Source organism: Balaenoptera physalus (genome assembly GCF_965194825.1).
Source record: "Balaenoptera physalus genome assembly, chromosome: 10".
Classification (NCBI taxonomy): Eukaryota; Metazoa; Chordata; class Mammalia; order Artiodactyla; family Balaenopteridae; genus Balaenoptera; species Balaenoptera physalus.
In genome coordinates this window covers 39671074-39692304 of record NC_138889.1, presented here as the reverse complement: position 1 = coordinate 39692304, position 21231 = coordinate 39671074, and the positions used below count along the sequence as shown (strand labels likewise).

The window sequence follows — 21231 nt, the reverse complement described above, 5'->3', positions numbered from 1 at the left end:
TACCTCTTTTGAAAAAAAAGATGGCTTTTTCTTGTCTTTCCCTTTTCTTAATAAAAAAAGAAAAGAAAGGCCTCATTCGTTTATGGTATGTAATCTGAATATACATCGTAAAGAATTACAGTTGACCCGTGAACAACGCGGGTCTGAACTGCAGGGGTCCACTTATACACGGATTTTTGTCAGTAGTAAACACTACAGTACTACACAGTCCACGGTTGGCTGAATCTGAGGATGTAGAGGAACCGAGGATATGGAGGGCCAATACAAGTTATATGTGGATTAATCCCCATGTTGTTCAAGGGTCAACTATATTTTCATGAACAAATTCTTCAGAGCAATATAGATTTAAATTGTTGTATATGACTACTTATAATACGTACCTACTTGAAGGATCTACAAAGCATTTCTCTCTTCCATGTAAATGTGAATCTTTACAAAGGGAAGTGGATCTTTGGGTCCTCAAGAATAAAAAGGAGAGAGAGTAGGAGGGAGGAGAAGGAAGAGGAAGGTGGAAAGGGAGGAGAAGAAGGAGGATATTTAATTCCCTAAAGGGAATGTACACACCCCAATTATAACAGTATCTTGCCATGTACAATTAATTCCCTCATAAACTCTGCATCCTCTAGAAATCTGTTTGGATTAAGAAACAATTACTTTAAGTTTGGAGTTTTATTCAATGTGTTCCAAGTTCTGAGACCACTAGGACTGCTCCAGAAGAATGACTCACATCGAAAACCTATTTATAATCAAACAAGTAAAAAGTGTTTACAAATAAATCAAAATGTCTATGAATTTAAAAGCCTGAATAGATCAACTGGAGTCATATAAAAGCCTAATAAAAGGACCTGGGAAAGTCTCTAATGGAACCGTGACACCCTGAAAAACATCTTGTGAATCACAGAAAAGGAGGAAGATTCTGATTTCATCCATTGAGGGTGAGGTAGAAAAAAATCATGCAAGAAAAATATAGCTTTCCAGCAATTGTATCGGAGTAATTAAGTCCACATGAAAAGGCACAACATGGTCATCAGCCATAGAATCCCAGAATAGAATCAGGGACTCTTTAGGAAAGTGCTAATTGCTTCAATATATTTCTGCAAAGCTGACAAAAATAAGAGGTTGGGAGACTGGAGGTACAGGCTTGCTTTTAGCAAAGGTATTTTGATGTAAAAGAAAAGCCACTGAGTGGGATCCACGCATGACTCTGCTGTGTTCAAGAGGGTACTTTTCACATGTAGAACATGAGCTCCTAAGGGAAACACTCTGTTCAAAAACAGGTGTATGAATGCAATAAATATCTGCTGAGACAATGAACTTAAATTGTCTTTTTGATCATTTATGAATGACAACCTGGCAACTGCAAAAACACGAAAGACAACAATAATGTAAGCAATTCCAATATATTCATTTAATCAACAAATATAATGAATACCAGTCTCTGTTTTAGGCACTGAGGATTCAGCAGTATCCAAAATAAAATATGTCTCTGGCTTCCTGGTGCTTACGCATCAGTGATAAAGGCTTGGCATATCTGGATCTTGGCCTGAACTGACATGTTTAACATGCTCTAAAGGATGGGCATTTTAATGATTTTTCAAATTATTTTGCCATGAATATACTAACTGAATGGTTATATACTTCCTTAAGAATTGTTGGCTCTGGAAGACAATGTAACAAGCCCAGTCAAATTAGCCCAAAAAATGTGCAAAATGTTTCTTTTCACATACGGCTCTACACTTATTAGGCTCTATTCATAATCATAAATATCCAGATTTTTTTTCAGATAATTGTCACCCATAGAACTGTTATCTGTGAGGCATCATAGAAAAAGCAAAAGATGGCACCCTTTCTCCTGAGGCACTATATTCCAATGCAAGAGGTCACAAGACACAGAGAAACGCCAATGACCAAATGTAAACATAAGTACTTACTAACTCGAATGCAAAACGCATTTGTGGTGTAGACACTGAAATGAATCTGTAACAGCATACTTAGGGGATGAGTGAATCAGTGAGGGTCAGCTGTACACAAAAATACTTAGCCTTCACAGGATTTACTTGTTGAGGTGTTTACCAAAAAATTCAGTGTGGTCATTCTCAATGACATGAGTGCAAAAACACATTTTAAACTGAAATTTTTTCCTTTCTTATCTACTGTATTAGTGAGGGTCCTGACAGGAAATAGGTCCAATTAGGATAATTCGTGGAGGGGTTAAGGGGTTAATCATCCAGGTGTAGGTAAGGTATAGGGGAATCCCAAGGGCTGCAGCAGGAACCCAAGGCTAACAGCAGAGACGGTCAGCATTCCTAGACTGAAGAACTGGAAGAGGAAGAAGTTTCTGAAACCAAGTAGGAGAAAATCCTATAGAGCAGGTTACCTTGAAAGGCAAGAACCTGCTGGCTAGAACAGGGTAAAAAAGGGTGGACATGGATCCAAGTAGAAGGGGTGAACAGAAGGTATCTAATAGGGCTTCCTTGGTGGTGCAGTGGTTAAGAATCCACCTGCCAATGCAGGGGACATAGGTTCGATCCCTGGTCCGGGAAGATCCCACATGCCGCCGAGCAACTAAGCCCGTGTGCCACAACTACTGAGCCTGCGCTCTAGAGCCCGCGAGCCACAACTACTGAGCTCGTGAGCCACAACTACTGAAGCCCGCACGCCTAGAGCCCGTGCTCCGCAACATGAGAAGCCACTGCAATGAGAAGAAGACTGCACACCACAACGAAGAGTAGCCCCCGCTCACCACAACTAGAGAAAGCTCGCAGGCAGCAACGAAGACCCAACGCAGCCAAAAATAAATAAATAAATAAATAAACATTAAAAAAAAAAGAAGGTATCTGATACATACACCAAATATGCTATTGCCCAACTAAGGTTTTTAAATATTCCTTCAGTATTTATTGAGCACCTACTATGTGCCAATCCCTGCACTAGGCAAGGACTCTAAAAGATGAGTATGTTATGGTATTTGCCCTCAAACAACTCAGAGTCTAGTGTGAATGACAGACATACAAAGAGACTAAATAAAAGACATTGCTCCAGGCAGATTCTGTACCAGAAATAGGAGAAAGTGCTGCAAGACAAAAGAGACTGAAGAGGAGCTATCCTTTGGAAAGGGGACATTATTAAGAAATGGCTGACACAACCTTACCTGTAATATCAAGTTAATTATATTCAGGATAATAAAGAGGTCACTGAATTATGGGCTATAATTCTACTGATAAGTTTGTAAAGATAATAGCAATGTTCATTAAGAGGTCTTGGCAAAACCCTAAATGTGTTTTGGGTTGTTTAAAACCACAATTCATATCAGAAATAGTTCAATGTCTTCATGTTACAGATGAGGAAATCTGCTTAATCTATTTAGTAGCAGAGAGAGAGCAAGGACCCAGGTCTCCTGACCCTCTGCCAAGGTGGGCCTGACAGGATTTACATGTTTTAGAAATAATGTTAGCTGCACCTAAATTAAGTCACTTACCTCCCCCTCTCATCCCTGTTCTACTACACTTCATTTCTTTGTATCTTTCATTCTTCTTACGTTGGTTGGAGGGCCTCTCAAAATTGGCATCAATGAAGTTCTTAAGAATCAGAAGCTCAAATTCCTAAAATCTGTTACTAAGCAGTAAACTTCAGTAATGTGTTTTTCACTCTACTATTTGTGGTAGCCTGTACTTTCCTGGTGTGATTTCTTTTTATATAACGTGTGAATTTTGCAGCATGATGTCAACATGGTGAGATGCATAACCATATGCCACACCACTGAATGCTCGAATCTGCGGGTTGTCCTTTGAGCAATAACTGCAGTGACCTAATTGTTCCCATTTATTGTTTTGTTAGTAACAATTATTCAGAGTACTTTAATACAACAGATCTACCAATATCTTTCATTTAATCATTTCTACAAGACTGTGCGAGAACTCCCAAGGATTCCATAATTGGTTCATCATTAAACATATATTTAGTGTCTAGTATATTTCAGGCACTGCATTCGGAGTTTAAATATAAATGTGACATGGTCACTCCCTTCAAGAAGCTCAAGCTAAGTTTAATTCAACTTCACCAGTTTTAATTGACTTACAAGACATGTCCGAGAGCCAGGCTGGTGAAGACATGGTAACGAGCGCAGGGGTATGATTCCTGTTTCTTGGACCAGAGTACAGGGCACACACTGTGGCTCACAGGCTGATTTCCTTGGCAAGCTGGATGATTACTCTTGCAACAGCCCAAACGCTACCACTTCTGAGAGGCTGCCTTCGACTCTTCTCCTAACGTACAGGCTGACGGCTGGAGGTCGCCTTGCCGTCAGAACCCTTGTCCTTCCCTTCCCCCAAGAGGTCAAAGATCTGTCTCCCTCTGTCCATGCCCACCTTCTTTGGTACTCCTTTTGAAAGACTCCCCAGTTTCTAGCTGAGAGCAAGAACAGCTAAACATGGAGGTCTTGATCCCTAAAAGAAAACAAAATTGCATTTTGTTTTTGATCCTTCAGGTGTTTGGTCTGGGTTTTCCAAGTAAGCCCTCAACAGAAGATTTTTACACATTTAAGGAGAAATAAGGTTTACTTATATGCCTAAAGAAAAATTGATGTCTTTGGCAATAACAGTACCTCACCTGAGCGTTCTGGTTCTCAATGCCTGCCTAATTTGTGTTTTGATGGGGTTACTTTTCACAAGTGAGCAAATTAAGCAATAAAGGTTTTTATCAGTTACCTAACAATAGTTCCTTAATCTTTTCAAAAAGGCTTGTGAACATAACAAACAATTTAGTTTATATGTCATTAAAAATTAGCTTCTTTGAGGCCAAATGGATAATTGTGATGATTGATGAGTAGTATTAATACAAGAGAAAAGTAAATACTTCTGTTGAAAAATTTTTATGATTGTAGAGCTAATGAAATTGCCAGAAGGCCAAATCATCGGGTGATCTATTTCATTCTGCCCCCTTTAGACAAAAAGAAAAAGAATGCAGATTCTTTTTTCTTTTATTCTTGCCTGCACATACCACATATAAATATAGTTAACTAGGTGAGAAAATAAAGACTGTCTTGGGTGTGGATTTTTGGGCAACTCTGCAAAACTACATAATATTGTCTATCAAATACTTTGGAAATTTCTGGAAATAATGGAGGCATAAAAAGGAACATTGGGAGAACATATGGTTTCAGCAAGGTATTTTAAAATATTAAGTTTGGTGGATAATAGAAAGACAAAAATTACAGAGACCATAAAGTTATGAGGATAAAAAAAGCAAGGGAAAGATATCCAACCTCCTGAAAAAACACGATAAATACCATTCTTTCAAAGTAACTTAAGGAAAGATGTTAAAGCCACTTCCCTTTTTGTTTTCATAAAAGAGATTTACTCTGCCCTCAATAAAAGGACTTGTTTTTTTGTAACTGCTCCAGTTAGATTTCTCTATTGTAATCTGGAAATCTATGGCTTTGGGGTACTCTGAGCATTGTGTGTGCTCTTTCTGCTGTGTAAAGGATGTCATTTCAATTACTCGCTGGCCCATCTTTTAAGTCCCTTAAAGGTTACAGGGCAAATTCTGCCCAAACATTCAATATAATGTTAAAGTTACTATTTAAAAGTCAATGTACAGAACTGTCTTAGACTCAGCGACTCTCGCGGTTCTCATGGTTTTTGGTTTATGCTCACAATTCCCTCAATTGATTGGTAAGTTGTGGTCACCTTGATGGTATTGCTTCATCCTTAAACGAGGTTGGCCATAAACAAGTTTCAGCCGGTAGGTATCCCATATACCAAACCGATCACAGATTATGCACATTGCCATCACTGCCTGGGACTGCCTGTTTTTACCTATGCACACAAAGTGGGCCTCTTGTGAGGGCTGGTCCTGGCACACTGGGTAATACCCATCACCTCTGTTGCTCGGTCTGCGAGGTGGTGAGGCTGCCTCAGGCCATGCCACTGTGCTCAAAATACGAGAAGTGCTGAAATCCACTTTATGGCGTGGTGTTTAACTGCTGTCCCTTAAAAACTGTCCAGGCAGTATATGCTTGGCTGTGAGTAAATCAATGATGATCATAAAATACAACAAATTCCAAACCAACTAATCTGAGGGCTTTGAACATGCCATTATCAAATAGAAAAGGTACTTTCGGGATTTTTTTTTTAAGGTTGATGTCCTGGTTGTATAAACATGTACAGTCATCACTAAATAGATGCCTCTCAGTTACAGAGTCAACAAAGAACAATTTTTTTTTAAAGCCCCACTTCCTCCCCAGGAAACGGTGTATGTTCAGAGAGGAAGTTGTCTTCCTGTTTTCTCCATACTAGCACTCCTGCAAGGTTTTTGTCTAAACTTCCAAACTCAGAGCCTCCATCATATGGAACAAGCTCTTCTTAACAACTGGCCACATTTTATAGCAGTGAATAAAAACAAAAAATTATTTCCCACAAAACATAAAAAGTATTGTGAGCCTAATTTGTCACCTACTATATTCTTAAGTACTACACCCCACCCCAATCTCCATCTCATTCATGTATAGTGAGGGCACTAGATTAATCCACTGGGGTTATTCTGTCAAAAGGTTTTGCAAAATACGTCAACTCTTAGTTTTCCAATTATGAAAGAAACTTGACAGGGCACCTGCTTTTTATTATTTCAGTGTTTTGTGATACAAACCCAATGTGCCTGGATCCAAGAATAAAATATAATTCAAGAACGTTTTGTACATTCTGCTCTAAAATTTTAGCATTTCAGTAGATTTTTGGGGCTATTAAAAAGAACCCTCTGAGACAAACAAAAGTCATTTTTCCCCTTTTTTTAGTTTTTAAAGTCAGTTAAGGAGCTTTTGTTTCATTTATTTCACCTGGTGATGCTTGAAGTAATAAAATTCAGATAAACCTGAGACTCAAGGCAGGGCTAGATCTAGATGCTATTTTCAATGAGATGAATTTGGGTTTGGTAACTTTTCAGTTTTTCTTTTTACTCTTGCTTCTATATCCCCAGTTTATGTCAGTTATCCATGAAGTCAAGCTTTTTCAGTGTTGTCCAGAAGACCATCTAAATCAGAATCAGCAATGAAATGCAGATTCCTGCATTTTATAGGTCTCATCCCAGACCTATAAAATCAGAATCTTTGAGACTAAGCCTGGGAATCTGCATGTTGACAGCTGCCCAGTGTGATCCCTTAAGGGTGTGATAAAGACATAACGGCTTATCTCTCCCAGGGAGAGTTACTTGTTCATAGCAATCAAAGGCTTGAAAACCTTTAAAACATATAACTTTTCTTTCTTTCTTTTTTTGGACAAAATCTTTTGGGACAAGAAAACTTTTTCATGCCCCTCAGATCTTACAATAAAGGCAGCTCCATCTTCATTTACTATTCATAAATCGAACTCAGGAGATCAAATATAGAGGAAAAAATAATTTGCATTCTTTATTGGCAACCTATATAGCATACTGTGATGGGTAGATATTCTGAGAGTAATTAACCTAGGGAAAGGCATTATAAAATCCATAGGCTAATAGAACTACCATATGACCCAGTAATCCCACTACTGGGATATACATTGAGAAAACCATAATTCAAAAAGAGTCATGTACCACAATGTTCACTGAAGCACTATTTACAATAGCCAGGACATGGAAGCAACCAAAGTGTCCATCAACAGATGAATGGATAAAGAAGATGTGGCACATATATACAATGGAATATTACTCAGCCATAAAAAGAAACGAAATTGAGTTATTTGTAGTGAGGTGGATGGACCTAGAGTCTGTCATACAGAGTGAAGTAAATCAGAAAGAGAAAAACAAATACCGTACACTAACACATATATATGGAATCTAAAAAAAGAAAATGGTTCTGAAGAACCTAGGGGCAGGACAGGAATAAAGACGCAGACCTAGAGAATGGACTTGAGGACATGGGGAGGGGGAAGGGTAAGCTGGGACGAAGTGAAAGAGTGACATGGACTTATATACACTACCAAAGGTAAAATAGCTAGCTAGTGGGAAGCAGCCGCATAGCACAGGGAGACCAGCTCGGTGCTTTGTGAACATCTAGAGGGATGGGATAGGGAGAGTGGGAGGAAGACACAAGAGGGAGGGGATATGAGGATATATGTATACGTATAGCTGATTCACTTTGTTATACAGCAGAAACTAACACAGCAATGTAGAGCAATTATACTCCAATAAAGATGTTTAAAAAAAAAAAAAACAGCTTCACAGTATCTTCATAAGTTATTAAATCATCATTGTTTAACCATTGCTCTTCAGTTACACTGGTGGATTTCTCCTGGAAGTTTGGTATAAGAATAATGGCAAAACAAACAAAAAAAAGAATAATGTTTCAGTAAACATCCTTTGAATATACGTCTTTGCTTTTATCTCTGGTATATTTTTAGGTATGATTTCTATATGAAATTTAGATTTCATTTGCTAGATCACCACGTATGTAACATTAAAGTTTCATCATACAAAGTCAGTTTACAGATATTTCTTTTGTCTGTTACATGTTTAAAATATATTTTACAGGTTTGTCACTTCACTTTTAAATTTATAATGACTTTTAAATGTTACTACAAAGCAAAACATGTTACTAAATGTGCCTTAAAAAAATCCATAGGCTCTTTTAATTGTGATTATTTTGAGTACATTTACACTTGAACAGTGCCCCCAAAACTTACTATCAGTTATTTTTTTTAATTACCTTCCAGCAGGAAATTGCATTTCCCACATCATGTAGCAGACCTAAAAATCTCCCACTATGCTTCAAGAATATGTTACTCAGCATTCCCGATATTGTCCAATTTTAAAGAAATAATTCTTCTTACATTTCTACCCAAAAAAGAGTTCTAGGTCCAGGAAACACAAGCAAGCATACTTTATAGTAAAGGCTCAAGACTCTGATAGAGAAGCAGACTTGAAAGCAAACTAAAGGGGTGGATTTAGACAACCAACAGTTAACTATACTTAATTTTGATGATTCTCAATAATGACTACAGCATGTGCCAGATGCCTTGTCATTTTAGATGTGTCAAAACAGTTTATACAAATGTATCAAATGATTTATCAATCACTTACTAATTAATACAGCATTGAGATGATTAAAAGGCATTCATTCACGTAACTCAGAATGACCAGTTAGACTTATAATGAAAGAGCTATAAAATGTGTTGCTCGTCATGTCTTCCCGTAAGTCATTCAACCATTCCAAGTGTCATTTTACTCATACGTAAACAGGAGTAGGAATAGGAACTATGCCAAAGAGATATTGGGAGGATTAAGTGATAAATGTAAAGTCCTTAGCACAGCATCTAGCATACAGTAAGTGCCCAATAAATGTCAAGTTATTATAATTATTATTCTTGTTTTCCTATCTCTAGGCACCGTGTTAGACAATTAATAACAAACCATGATACTTTTATAAAACCAACATGTCGTTCAACTCCTAACACTATTTTACATGGCAGCATATGTAAATAAAATCGGTTTAAGATTTTTGAAATTCTTCTGCCTCTTCCTTTTCTATAGCTTCATATGTGCACTACTTCCTCAAACTACATGTTACATTGACTTCATTCTACTCATTTATTGAAATACCTTTAGATTTAAAGTCCTCATCTATCTCTGGAGCTAATATAATAATCAGAAATTTGGGGTCAGATAAGCTTATGGATAACGATTACTTTTTTTTAACAATTTAAGTAAATTAAAGTTAAATAAATTTTAGGGAGATCTGAAAGTTGTTGACAGTCAAAGGGTACAGAAATATTTCTGAAATCTTAACTCTAAACTCATATATTGATGTGATATCAAAGCCGCTTGTGAAGGCTTTTTTTGTTAATTAGTTTGTGGAGTGCTGCTAAGTGAATTATTTAGTAAACGATTCTCAACAATCAAACATTTCATCATGGAAACAGAATGATAAACAATGCTCCTTGGGTCCTAATTATAGTCATAAGTGCATTCATTCAATAATTTTTATTGAATTCCTTCTGTGTGTAAGCCATTGTCCAATCTGACAGGGTCTTTGACATTTTTTAAAAAAGAATATTATTATCTAATTTGATGAGCTCAAAGTCTTATTGGGGAGAGAGAAATAAAAAGATATCATAACATAAAGTTATGAACGAAGGGAGATGAATGCACAGAAGATGGAACAAATAATTATTCATGAGAGGGATCTAAAAAGACTTTCTTAAAGGCTCACTTGCTGGGACCTAAGGGGTAGTTGTAAGAAAACGGGAGATTAGAAGGACGGGTGGGTCTTTGAGGAAGAAATTACACATCTTCTATATGACAAGCACTTGGGGAAAAGTGGTAAATTTAATCACGGCTCACAGGGTACCTAGTGGAGAGAGTGGAAAGAGGTTAGAGTGCTAACCCAGAAACTGTGTGTGTGTGTGTGTGTGTGTGTGTGTGTGTGTGTGTGTGTGTGTGAATGGGGGGGACAAGTGAGTTCCTTTTTGGACACATGTTTGATGCACCTGTGAGACACAGGCATTGATGTTCAAGGGGCATCTTGATCTGGAGTTTAAGAAAGAGATTCAGTGTGAAAGATAATGGACTTAGAAGTCAGTATCTGATAGATGGTAACTGAGGACACATGTGTGTATGGGATCACCTGAGAGAGCAAGCAAAATAAAAAGAGAAATTCAAGGGCAGATCCCCAAGGAATACTAACATTTAAGGGTTTAGCCCAGGAAGACGATCAAGCAAAGAAGGAGCAATTAGAGCAGAATGAGGCAAGAGGCAGTCTGGAAGCCAAAGTTGTAGGGGAGACGCTTTTAGGGAGCAGAGATTGCCATTGTTTTATCAGTCAGCAGCAGTGGGTGAAGCTTCTCTCTCAACAGACAGGGCTGCTAACAAGGAGTTAATTCACTGTAGTTCACCACTCTTTCATAATCTCCAGGAGAAGTGCTAGCAGAAAGAAAATGGTCCCATGATGGAGATGGCAGAAGAGAGGAAGAAAGAAGGAACAAGAGGCTAAGATAACTCAGGAATGAGTCATCAGCCCATAAACAAGAAAGAGTCAGCAATATGACCATGCCTCCTGAAATAAAGGAGCAAAAGGAGCTCTCAATTAAGAAGAAAAAAAAGTCTTCCTCAGAACTGAGGCGGCATGGTAATTTAAACAATGGCTTTTGAATCCCTGCTGCACACTGCTTGGTATAACTCAGTGAGCATTTGTTGACGAATGAACTTGGGAAAGACACTGCCAACTGGGGCCTTGGTTTCCTTATGGTATAATTAGGGGGAGTAGTCCATTTGGTTCTCACAAGTATCCTATGTGGTAGGGACTATTTTTGGCCCACTTTACAGATGAGTTAGCCAAGATATAGAGTTTAGGAAATTTGCCCAGACAGGTGATAAGTAGCGAAGTTGAGTTTCAGATTTGGGGCTTTCTGTCCACAAAGCTCAGGCTTTGCTTCCCATGGGGACCCTTAGAACTTTCAAAGTACTTAAATATGCTTCATTTTTCTCCCTTTAAATGTGAGGCTATGAGGGAAGCTGGATAAGTATTGTTACCTCCACAACAGGTAAAGAAATTGAGGATTTGCCTACAAGTATATGGAAGCCGGGTCTTCTAACTCTATTTTATGGCCTTTTAAAGATCAGTAAATGTATTACATGAACAAACATTAACTTTGAGATCAAAATTAACAGCTTGGAAGGAAACTACTGTTACTCTTAAAACGGTATAAAATATCTTTTCTTTCTAGAAATTATAGCACCATGGAAATGAATCATCTGAGATTCTGTCTTAAGAAGTAGAGATGGCAGTTTAAGTATAGCCCTCTAAAAAGTAGCAGCTTTTCCTCCATCATCTTACTAGTTAATCTTCCTGGGAACAGGCTGATATTTACTCATCCCAAGAGAGTGTTGAATTGTCTGGACTCCAAAAGATACCAAGGATAAGGTTTTAAGTTCCTCACCATTAGTCATCACATGGAGAAAAGTGACAGAGCTCTTTACAGATGGCATTGCTCTTTCTTTGCCCTTAAAATGGCAGTAGAAACAAAATTCAATGGGTTTAAATTAGGAAAAGTCAGTAAAGAATGCCCTCCCTTCCTTAAAAGTGATCTGTTCCCCCGGTAAGATGTGAAATACTCTGCGGTCTCTAGACGACAGGATCAGATAGGCTAACAATGCATTTGAGAGCTTTGCAAAGAAACGTTAGACAAAATAGATCAGGTTAAAGTGGACACAGACGCCCCAAAGCAAATTCTAATTATTTTTATTCCCAGTCTTGGAACAAAGAGACAATTGAAAAAAAAAAAAAAATGTAGATTGTGTGTGTGTGTGTGTGTGTGTGTGTGTGTGTGTGTGTGTGTAGTGAAGGTATTTCCCCTTCATTTGATTATTGATGTTCAGAATTGCTATGTAATATAATACATAAGCAACCTAAATAGTTGAATAATAAAAAGTGAATCCATCCTTAGAACCAGGAGAACGCACATTTCCAGCATAGGTCTTTTGAGGCCATGCTCAGGTTATTCTGGTAAACTGATGTGGATGAAATGAAGGTTTTGAGTCAAGAAAGTCTGGATTCTAATTCCAGCACTGCCATTTCTAGTCATCTAGATCCTAGACAAGTTGCTGCACTTTTCTGAGCTTCAGTTTTTCTAAAAGGTCTATAAAATGGAGAAAAAAAGCACTAACGTTTTAGGGTTCTTATGAGGATTAAATGTGATAAGGGATGTAAACTCTCCAGAATCATTTGCTCCCCTTTTCCTCTATGGATTCCTACTCCTTCCGTGAAAGCATACAACAAAACAGGAAATGGTTGCCGATGGTGGTAAGCCATGAATTCAATTCCAAGGCAGAAGGTTTAAATAACCAAGAAAACTCCAGGAATTGTTGATGCAGTTATCTTCCAGATGAGAAATGCTCACAGTCATGTGGAACACGCTGTACACTTGCTTCTTAGTTCTTGGCCAAAATTCCCGTCTTGAATAGCAATGGTTGGCTACCCACACTACCTCGAAATGCAGCTATATTTCAGCAGTTGTCAAATAGCTAATGTGTGCTGAAAACTGTAGAAAGTTGCCTTTTCCTCCTTAAATTCTTACTCACATCCATTTGTGCAAAAATGTCCCAAATGTATACGCTTTGACCTTTCGTGAGAAATGAGATTTTTGAACTCAGGTCCAATTAGGAAGTACAGGTCGAGGATCCAGGAAGAATCATGTGCCTTTTGAAGTTAATTACGAGTTTCATCCTCTAGCTGATCTTGGATAGTTGAGCTTGGGTTTAGCTGTTCCCTCATTGAATTTGCTTCACACCTAGAAAAGACCTAACCTGTAAGAGACACGCCTCTATGTGCTCCTTTCCTATACGTAGAGTGAAGGAAGCTGCATGCCTTGCTCATGAAATCATGAGTCATTTGTGTAGCAAAGTGAATTGGCCACTTATGTTTGTACAAAGTTGAAAAGGGGATGGGCTGAGAAATGGGGCAATTCCAAGGTAGAAATAAGTGCTCTAGGAGGAGACTATGAGCTCCTTGAGATGCTGGGGCTTACTGGGTTCACAGTGACTAGGTCCCCAGCATGACCATCCTCCTAAGTCACAAATCTTTATGGAGGCCTTATGACCTGCGTGACACCAGCAGATGACACAGAACATTATGGGTCACGGAGTTCTCTCTTCCACTTCCTGTTATTTTTACTTGTCTGCTTTGTTTCATGTTTTCAAAGGTCTAACTACCACCTCTATTAGCTGCTCTGAATGAGACGCTGGTCAGTGATTCCTCTGATGAATAACCATCGTTATCCCCTCTTCTGAGATGAGGACATCCGAGGGAGGAAACGGTCAGAGGCTTGCTCAATGCGGTGCAGAGAGGCGGAGGCGGACCGCACCCTTGAGCAGCTCACTGCCCAGCCCACTGAACCCTGCCGCCACCTGGACGCCCGCTCCCTCCCGCCCTTCCGCCTCCATGCCTGCAGCTGAACACAGCCCAGATGCACCCAGCACCCATCACCCGCCGCTGCTTCGGCTTCTGCCGGCCCTCCCCTCTCTGGAACCCATTTCCTCCCACTCTTGGACTTTTTATCCTCATAATCAAATGACATTTCCGAGTCCAGAAATTGAAAGAGCCACAGTTTAGGGCAACAAAAGCAATGAGAATGCCTTTCTAGTTTTGAGCTTTAGGTCAAAAGAAACCCCAAATATAGTTCATAAAATTATAAGAGAAGAATAGGAAAGTTGAAGGCTGGGACAAGTACTGCATATTTCGAGGCAGAGTTATAGACTCAATTTTTTAAAAAAATATTTACCATCTTTGCAGATCTATGTGTCCCCAACCCACGGGAACTCCACACACAGTGTTTACACACGTTGTCAGAGTGAAAGCTCAATCCCTTTTAGGCCTGCCTCCTAGACCAAAGGAAGAAGATGTAACACTGGACACTGGAAGAAGATTCCCAGTGTTACCTAGAATGAAGAATGGGGAGATTTTAACCTACTCTTCAGTGTAAACCTCACACTCATACTTGGCCCTCTTTTCACAGTCTATATCCTGACTTTTCTGTCCTAAAGTCTATGGCCTCCCAGGAAGAGGAGACCACTGCCTTCTCCCATTTTAACTCCTCTGTCAAAGCCCACCTCAAATTTTACCTTCTCCATGCAGCCTTCCCAAATCCTTCCCACAGAATTTTATTTTACTCCCTTCTCTCAACTGCTAACAACTTTCACTGCTGGTATCATTAAGTTTAGAGCTTCACAGAGAGAGAAAGACAAATATCATATGATATCCCTTGAACTTCTATACAAAACAGAAATAGACCCACAGACATAGAAAACAAACTCATGGTTACCAAAGGGGAAAGGGGAGAGATAAATTAGGAGTTTGGGATGAACATATACACATTATGTGTTTATGGTTATAAAATAGATAACCAACAAGGACCTATTGTATAGCACAGGGAACTATACTCAATATTTTGTGATAACCTATAAGGGAAAAGAATCTGAAAAAAATAGATATATATGTATGCATAACTGAATCACTTTGCTGTACACCTGAAACTAACACAACATTGTAAATCAACGATACTTCAATAAAAAAATAAGTAAATTTTTTAAAAAGTTCAGAGCTTTGTCATTTACCTATTTCATGTGAGTATTTGGTCTCTGGTATCATACATATCTTATACCCCTCACAGAGTGCCCAGGCCCGTGGCATATTGCAGGTGACTGTCATTGAACAAAAGCTTATTGATCACCTATGTGTGTCATATATCATACTCTGTTCTGAGACTAAAAAGTAGAAAAAGACACAGTCCCTGGTCTCCAGAAGTGTGGAGCCCACTGAGATAGGGAAGCAAAGAAACAACTAATGGGAATCAATGGTACGTGCTTTCTCATAGAGGGTATGAATGCAGGGCTGGAGCAACACAGTGGAGGGCATACTGGGGAGCAGAGGTCAGACGGTGATTTTTGAATTAAGTTTTGAAAGATAAGCAGAGGTTCACCAGAGAGACAAAGGGCAGAGGGGAATCCCACCAGGGGCAGGAGGGCACACAAAAGCAAACAGGCACGAAGAGGCCATGTGTTCAGAGAATTTGCAAGAATGACTGGAGACCAGGGAATACAAGAGCAAGGCAGTGGGTGTGTGGAATTAAGGTCCAGATATTCTACTTAAATGGATGTGTGAATGCACCCAACATAAGCACTTTACTCGGTTCTTATTACATGTTTTATTGCTGCTTCTATTAACGTAAAGCCAGAATTTGCTCAGCTGTTTTATAATTTGTCAATTTATACCTCTGTGTCGTTAAAATATATCCCTTGATCCTGGGAAATTCACTGGAGGAAAGTGAGAATGCTCATTCCTATGCATTTAGTAAATAAAATCTTATACAAACATAAACACGTTGTCCATCTTTAAAAAAACCACACATCATAGGACATAGAGACTGTTACTCGAAGGTGCTGATGGCGCACACTTCACACAGCACTAAATGCTGCCCTGCACTGTTCAGGGCATGGGAGGTCGATAGACTTTCAGAGACGTCAGATTTAAAGCTGACGCTTCATACAAAGAACACCATTCACTGACAGCGTATTTGAGCATCTTCCTTCATTGCCAGATCTGTGCTTTTGCTTTTACGGTTTCCTCTCTATTTTATAGACTCAACCTTTAAGTCCTCCTCTCTTTTTGAAGGTAAGAAGATGACAAGTCAGAGATGACTGCAGGAGTGGGTGAAGGCAAATAATTGTTGGCAACTTTCCAGGCGATTACCTAGCTGAGAACACATCACCCTAATGGAGGTTATCTTTGATAACCACAGTCTGTCTGGTTCAGATACGTTACAAACATTAGACTTTACTATGTAGCCACTGCATTAATTTGTGCATCGTTTTCTTGACTGTTCATTCTTATAAGTATGAACCCAGTGTAATTCAGTACTTCCTTGGTAAGCCTTCCATAGGAAGATTGGAACACTTCTAGTGATTATAAACCATCTAGGCTTAGCAGATGCTGGTAATCTATGAGATTGTGACCTGAAAGGATTTATGTCTAAATGTGATTTCAAGTCTCTCCCTCTTCAAGACTCCATTTTACCTTGCATGCTTTACATTCTCTCAAAGTACATTATTTCTCTTCAGAATCCTCTTTCTTATTTAATAATTACTGGCAAGGTAGACATTAAATAGGTAAATACATTTGCTTTCTGCTTTGGGGGTGCCTGTATTAATTTTGAGTTGTTTTGAAAATGCACTCAAAAAAATTTTGAGCGTGCCTTTGAATTTTTCCACAGCGGTGTCAGTGACAGAAGGCAGGTGCAGCATTGATTTGAACTTGCTTTAAAGGCTGATATTTGACTCCAACTCCAAAAACAATCATCATTCTTACAATTCAATCTGAAGGCACATGCCTCCTCAATGAACCCCTCTTAATTGTCATCTTTAATGAGGGCATTCCTTGGAAATCCACTTTTCAGCCTGCCCTTTCTTACCCTCAGACTACAAGGCATGAAAAGTATTTTTATCTTGGTAAAGAGCAAGTGACTTACTTGGGTCAACCCTGACTATTACTTCAAGATCAGAATTTCTTGAACGAACTTGTAAGGTATCAACACACAGAGATTTTACATTGTTCCACAAAATTACCTGGTGATGGAACTCTCTTCCTGCTCCATTGATTTCATGTTAAAATTGAACACGTTTCATGGGGGGGTGGGGTGCAGCACTAGTGATAATTTCTCTTTTCTTTTTTAGTTGATTTGATGTTTTCTAAAAGAGGAGTATTTACATAGGCCAAAGAAATTCAAATCTCAGAATTTTCCCTCTAATTCCGACCTTGCTGTGGTTGTCAGATAAAACGCAGGCGCCCAGTTAAATTTGAATTTCAGATAAACAACAAATGCTCTGTTTAGTACAAGTATGTCCCATTCAATTTTTGGGACATACTTGTACTAAAAAGAGCATTTGTTGTTTATCTGAAATTCAAATTTAACTGGGCCTCTTGTATTTTTATTTGCTAAATCTGGCCACCGTTTATCTGGGGGCAGTTGAATTATGAGCAGAATTACATTATCTCTAGATTGCAGGTCTCCGAAATTCCTAAGGGGCCATTCTTTCCACGAGTATGTGCAAAAGTAGAGACTGTTGCACTGGCCATTCCCAAAGGCCCCAAGGAGCCATCTGGCTCAGGGTCTAATGGATCTAGAAGACACTGGAGATTAACCAGTCCCTCCTTTAGAGTATGCTAAAAAGCTCTAAAGCAACAAAAATAATGCCTTTCACAGAGTGGGCACCTCCATGTATTTTTGTTGAAATATTTCATTTTCATTACTGCCAGTCAAGAGGAGTAAGATGATAAAATATGACATCTTAAAAACAGTTTCCACATAACCCTCACCTCTCAATCTAAGTGTGTCTGATTCTTCAGAAACGAGATGTAAACTCCACCTTGTTCAAGAAGCCTTCCCTCATCGCCTCATCACATCTACCACCCCATCTGGCCAGCATTTATCATTTACACCATTCACTCGACATTCAGCATACTCTGCTTACTATTTGAACTGACTTTTCATTTATAAATTCCCTGGGGGGAAAAATGTAGCCAGTGGTAGCATAGCTCTGTGATTTACAGCGTGAGCCCTGGAGTCAGACCAATTTTGGTTTCAAATGTTGCTCTGCCCCTTCCTAGCTTTGTAACGTTGGACAAACACATCTCTGAGACTCAGTTGATTATCTTCATCCCTCAGTAAAATGGGGTTAATAATACTTCATAGTGCTGTACTCAATGAGATCATGTATGTGTAGTGTCAACTCTTAGAGAGCACTGACCCGTGGGAGGCAGTCATGATCAGCGACATCATCATCATATTATTATCTTTTTTGAATCCACACTCCCCGCAGTGTCTACTGCTTATCAGGACCTACAAGAATTGACTGAAGAATCAGCGCCTGAGAGCCGGCAGAGACTCCAAATTCCCAGCCACCCAGATAGTGAAAAGCGCTGCCTGGGGACAGATAAGTGAGCCTCATTCACTCTACAAGGTAAAGATTCCATTTTCTTATTTCTCTGCACTCCTTTAAACCTACACATTTAAACCACTGCCCAGTGCTCTGTTTGGGAGCATGTGACAAGCAGGAAAACTTTAACTGCCTTAGAGATTTGTTTCCGTAGTGGCACCGGCATAGTGAGCCCTCCTGGGACTCCAGTCACCACACACTTCCTGCCTGACTCTTTATTGACTATTTGCTGCCTCTATTTTTCTCTCAGTCATCAGTGAGGAAGTTGCATAACTTAAAAGCCAAGTGGGACCCACTTTCCTGCAATCTGAAGTCACGCATACTATTTTTCCTTACTGTAACTCTTTTTTAAATGCCGTGGAAGATGCTCTTCTAAATGCAAAGTGATTTTTTTGGCATCCTGGAGTATATGTGAGATTGGATTTTTGATGTTTGATTTCCGGTTGCACTATAATCAATAAAGTAACTGGGGATATATATGTTAAAGCAAAATACAAGTTTCAAGTATATCCTCTGAGTTCTCTAGTGGCTTTTCCCAAAAATCACACGCAAAATCCTCTACGTAAAAACAAAAACATTTTGGGTCATCCATTCATTGGCATAACATTTGCACAACTGCAATCTCTTGGAAGCCTCCAGCTGTGACAAATTCATTTTTGTATCAGGACCCAGCACCTTTTTCATAACAGGTATTCAAGGAACATTTGTTGAGCCAACCAATGAACAAATATTTATTCAAGAAATATTTATTGAGCACTTAGGAGATGTACTGCCCTAAAATCCGTCTGCAGTATAGTGTTATTATTACTATGGTCGTTAATAAATAATGATTTCACCACAACATTGTTTATAATGCAGCCATCCAGCAAGCCAGTGACATCAACTCTGGGAGTTTGGGTGAGAGAGTTCATAGTTTCTGATTGTTTAGACTTAACAGCAATTGACCTTGTCATTGCCATTGTTACCCACAGAGAACAACGTGTTCCCAAGTCCCCATCTATCTTATTTCTATTGATTAATAATTTTAAAGTCATTCCAAACCCATCAAGACTCAGAGGCAGCCTGGAGCCTTTCCTTCTCTAGTGGCCAAGTTGGCATCACAAGCAAAGTCCCAATCCTGCAGCCTTCAGTGTGACCAGTCTGTTCTGTGTCCCCTGTCATTTTGGGAACAGTGTAACACTGTAGGGGCCAGGCTGTCCCCGAGGTTAGAGACCCCACCTTTAAAATGATTACTCTGGGAAAAGCGGGAAATATTGTTTCAATTATAAGGATAAAACATGGACAGCCATGAACCACTTAAGAAGTTGCCTAGTAGTTGACTTTACCACAAAACCAAAATCACTATTTAGCTGTTTGCTTCTGCACAGTATAGGGAAGATCTGAGTGGCAGCTCAGACAAGCTAGCTATTAATTAATTTATTTATTTTTACTGTTCTCTGGTCCTGATTTTGCTATTGAAGATTTCCAAAGTCTCAGTGTACTTCAGCGTTAATCGAAAACAGCTCAATTTGCCCCATTTGCAGATGCGAACAGACAGCGCCTAGGTACACAGAGGAGCAAGTTTCTTGTACACAAGAAGTGAGTGAAGTTTCCTGAAGAGCTTTTCAGGTGTTTCCATTCTTGACTGGTTTTCATTCCCCCTTTCCAATACATCACTCCCTTGTGTTTCACCTCATTTCCTCCCAGTTTCCGCCTCTACTTTGTCACATATTCATTGAGACCCTTGTAATCTTTCATTTTCTCCCGGTAGAATCTGGCAGCTTTATTAAAACCAGACTATTTCACAATGGGAAAATGTTCACAGGTAAAGCCTTTACGCTGGCAGCCTCTCCCTCCAACACCCACTCCCACCACCAACTCAACCCCACGTGTCATCCCGCCATCGCAGACTGAAGGGCGCTGAATCACTTACAGGTATTGCTCAGGATCAGCACCGGCCTTGCAGCCTGGGCCTTGTGCTTTGGGGAGCCATGGGCATCGCAAACACAGACAAAAGAAATGTATTAGCCGACATGGTCACTTGGAATTTGACGCTCAGTGCTGCCCAATGCCACAAGTCACCCTAAACATCCACTCTTATGAGTAGCAGTGTTCAGGCCCCAGGGGGATGTGTCTCCATGTCTCCTGCTTTGTGTCTTGGAAGCCAGGGTGCTTCCCCTTGAAGGTGGGAAGGTTTCTTCTGGCTTGTGATGCTGCCAAGGTCAGAGGACACTTTGGAGGGTGGGGAGATTTGGGCAGTAGAAGCACTTAGGTAAGAAAAAGACTAATTAACTTGTCAAGTCTTTCCTCTTGGCATGAATGCAAAGGAAAATGAGGGACCATTCCTAGTAATGCCGACCTTCCATTTTGCTGCTGCTTTTTGTGTTCTAATTCCTGGTTCCAGCAGTACCCACCTATTAGCATGATACTCCCAACAGGTGCACATCGTGGCAGAACATCTTGTAATATTAAACAAGTCCTATTATTCTTGAAGTTATACGTAGGGCTAGAAGTGACCTGTTTGATAGAGATTCTTTGGCAACTAGATCAACACTGAACACTAGAATTGCTAATAGTTTTCATTAAAATATTTAATAAGATTTCATTAAATTTCCCCCAAAATAAAATTTCAGCTTCATTTAAACCATTTTAATTTAAACTTTACATTCATTAATTATACTTCAAATTTTACCTTTTGTTTTGCAGAAAATTGAAGATTTTAGAGGAAAAATAACTTTTGAGAACAAAAAAAAATTTTAACTTTTTCATGTTTAAGTTACACTTGTGATGAAA

At 39.2% G+C, this 21231-nt stretch overlaps 1 protein-coding gene and 1 long non-coding RNA gene across 3 annotated transcripts in view; one reads left to right on the top strand and one right to left on the bottom strand.

The window, feature by feature from the left end:
* MAML2 (mastermind like transcriptional coactivator 2) overlaps positions 1-21231 on the bottom strand; it is a 365379-nt gene that overhangs the window by 228360 nt on the left and 115788 nt on the right. The window lies entirely within an intron of this gene.
* The window catches only part of LOC309636718, an 84957-nt gene that overhangs the window by 26229 nt on the left and 37497 nt on the right, over positions 1-21231 (top strand). The window contains exon 2 of the long non-coding RNA XR_014250172.1: positions 13671-21231. This exon is cut by the window's right edge and continues 37497 nt beyond it. This is a non-coding gene — a long non-coding RNA (uncharacterized lncRNA). The remainder of the gene's footprint in view (positions 1-13670) is intronic.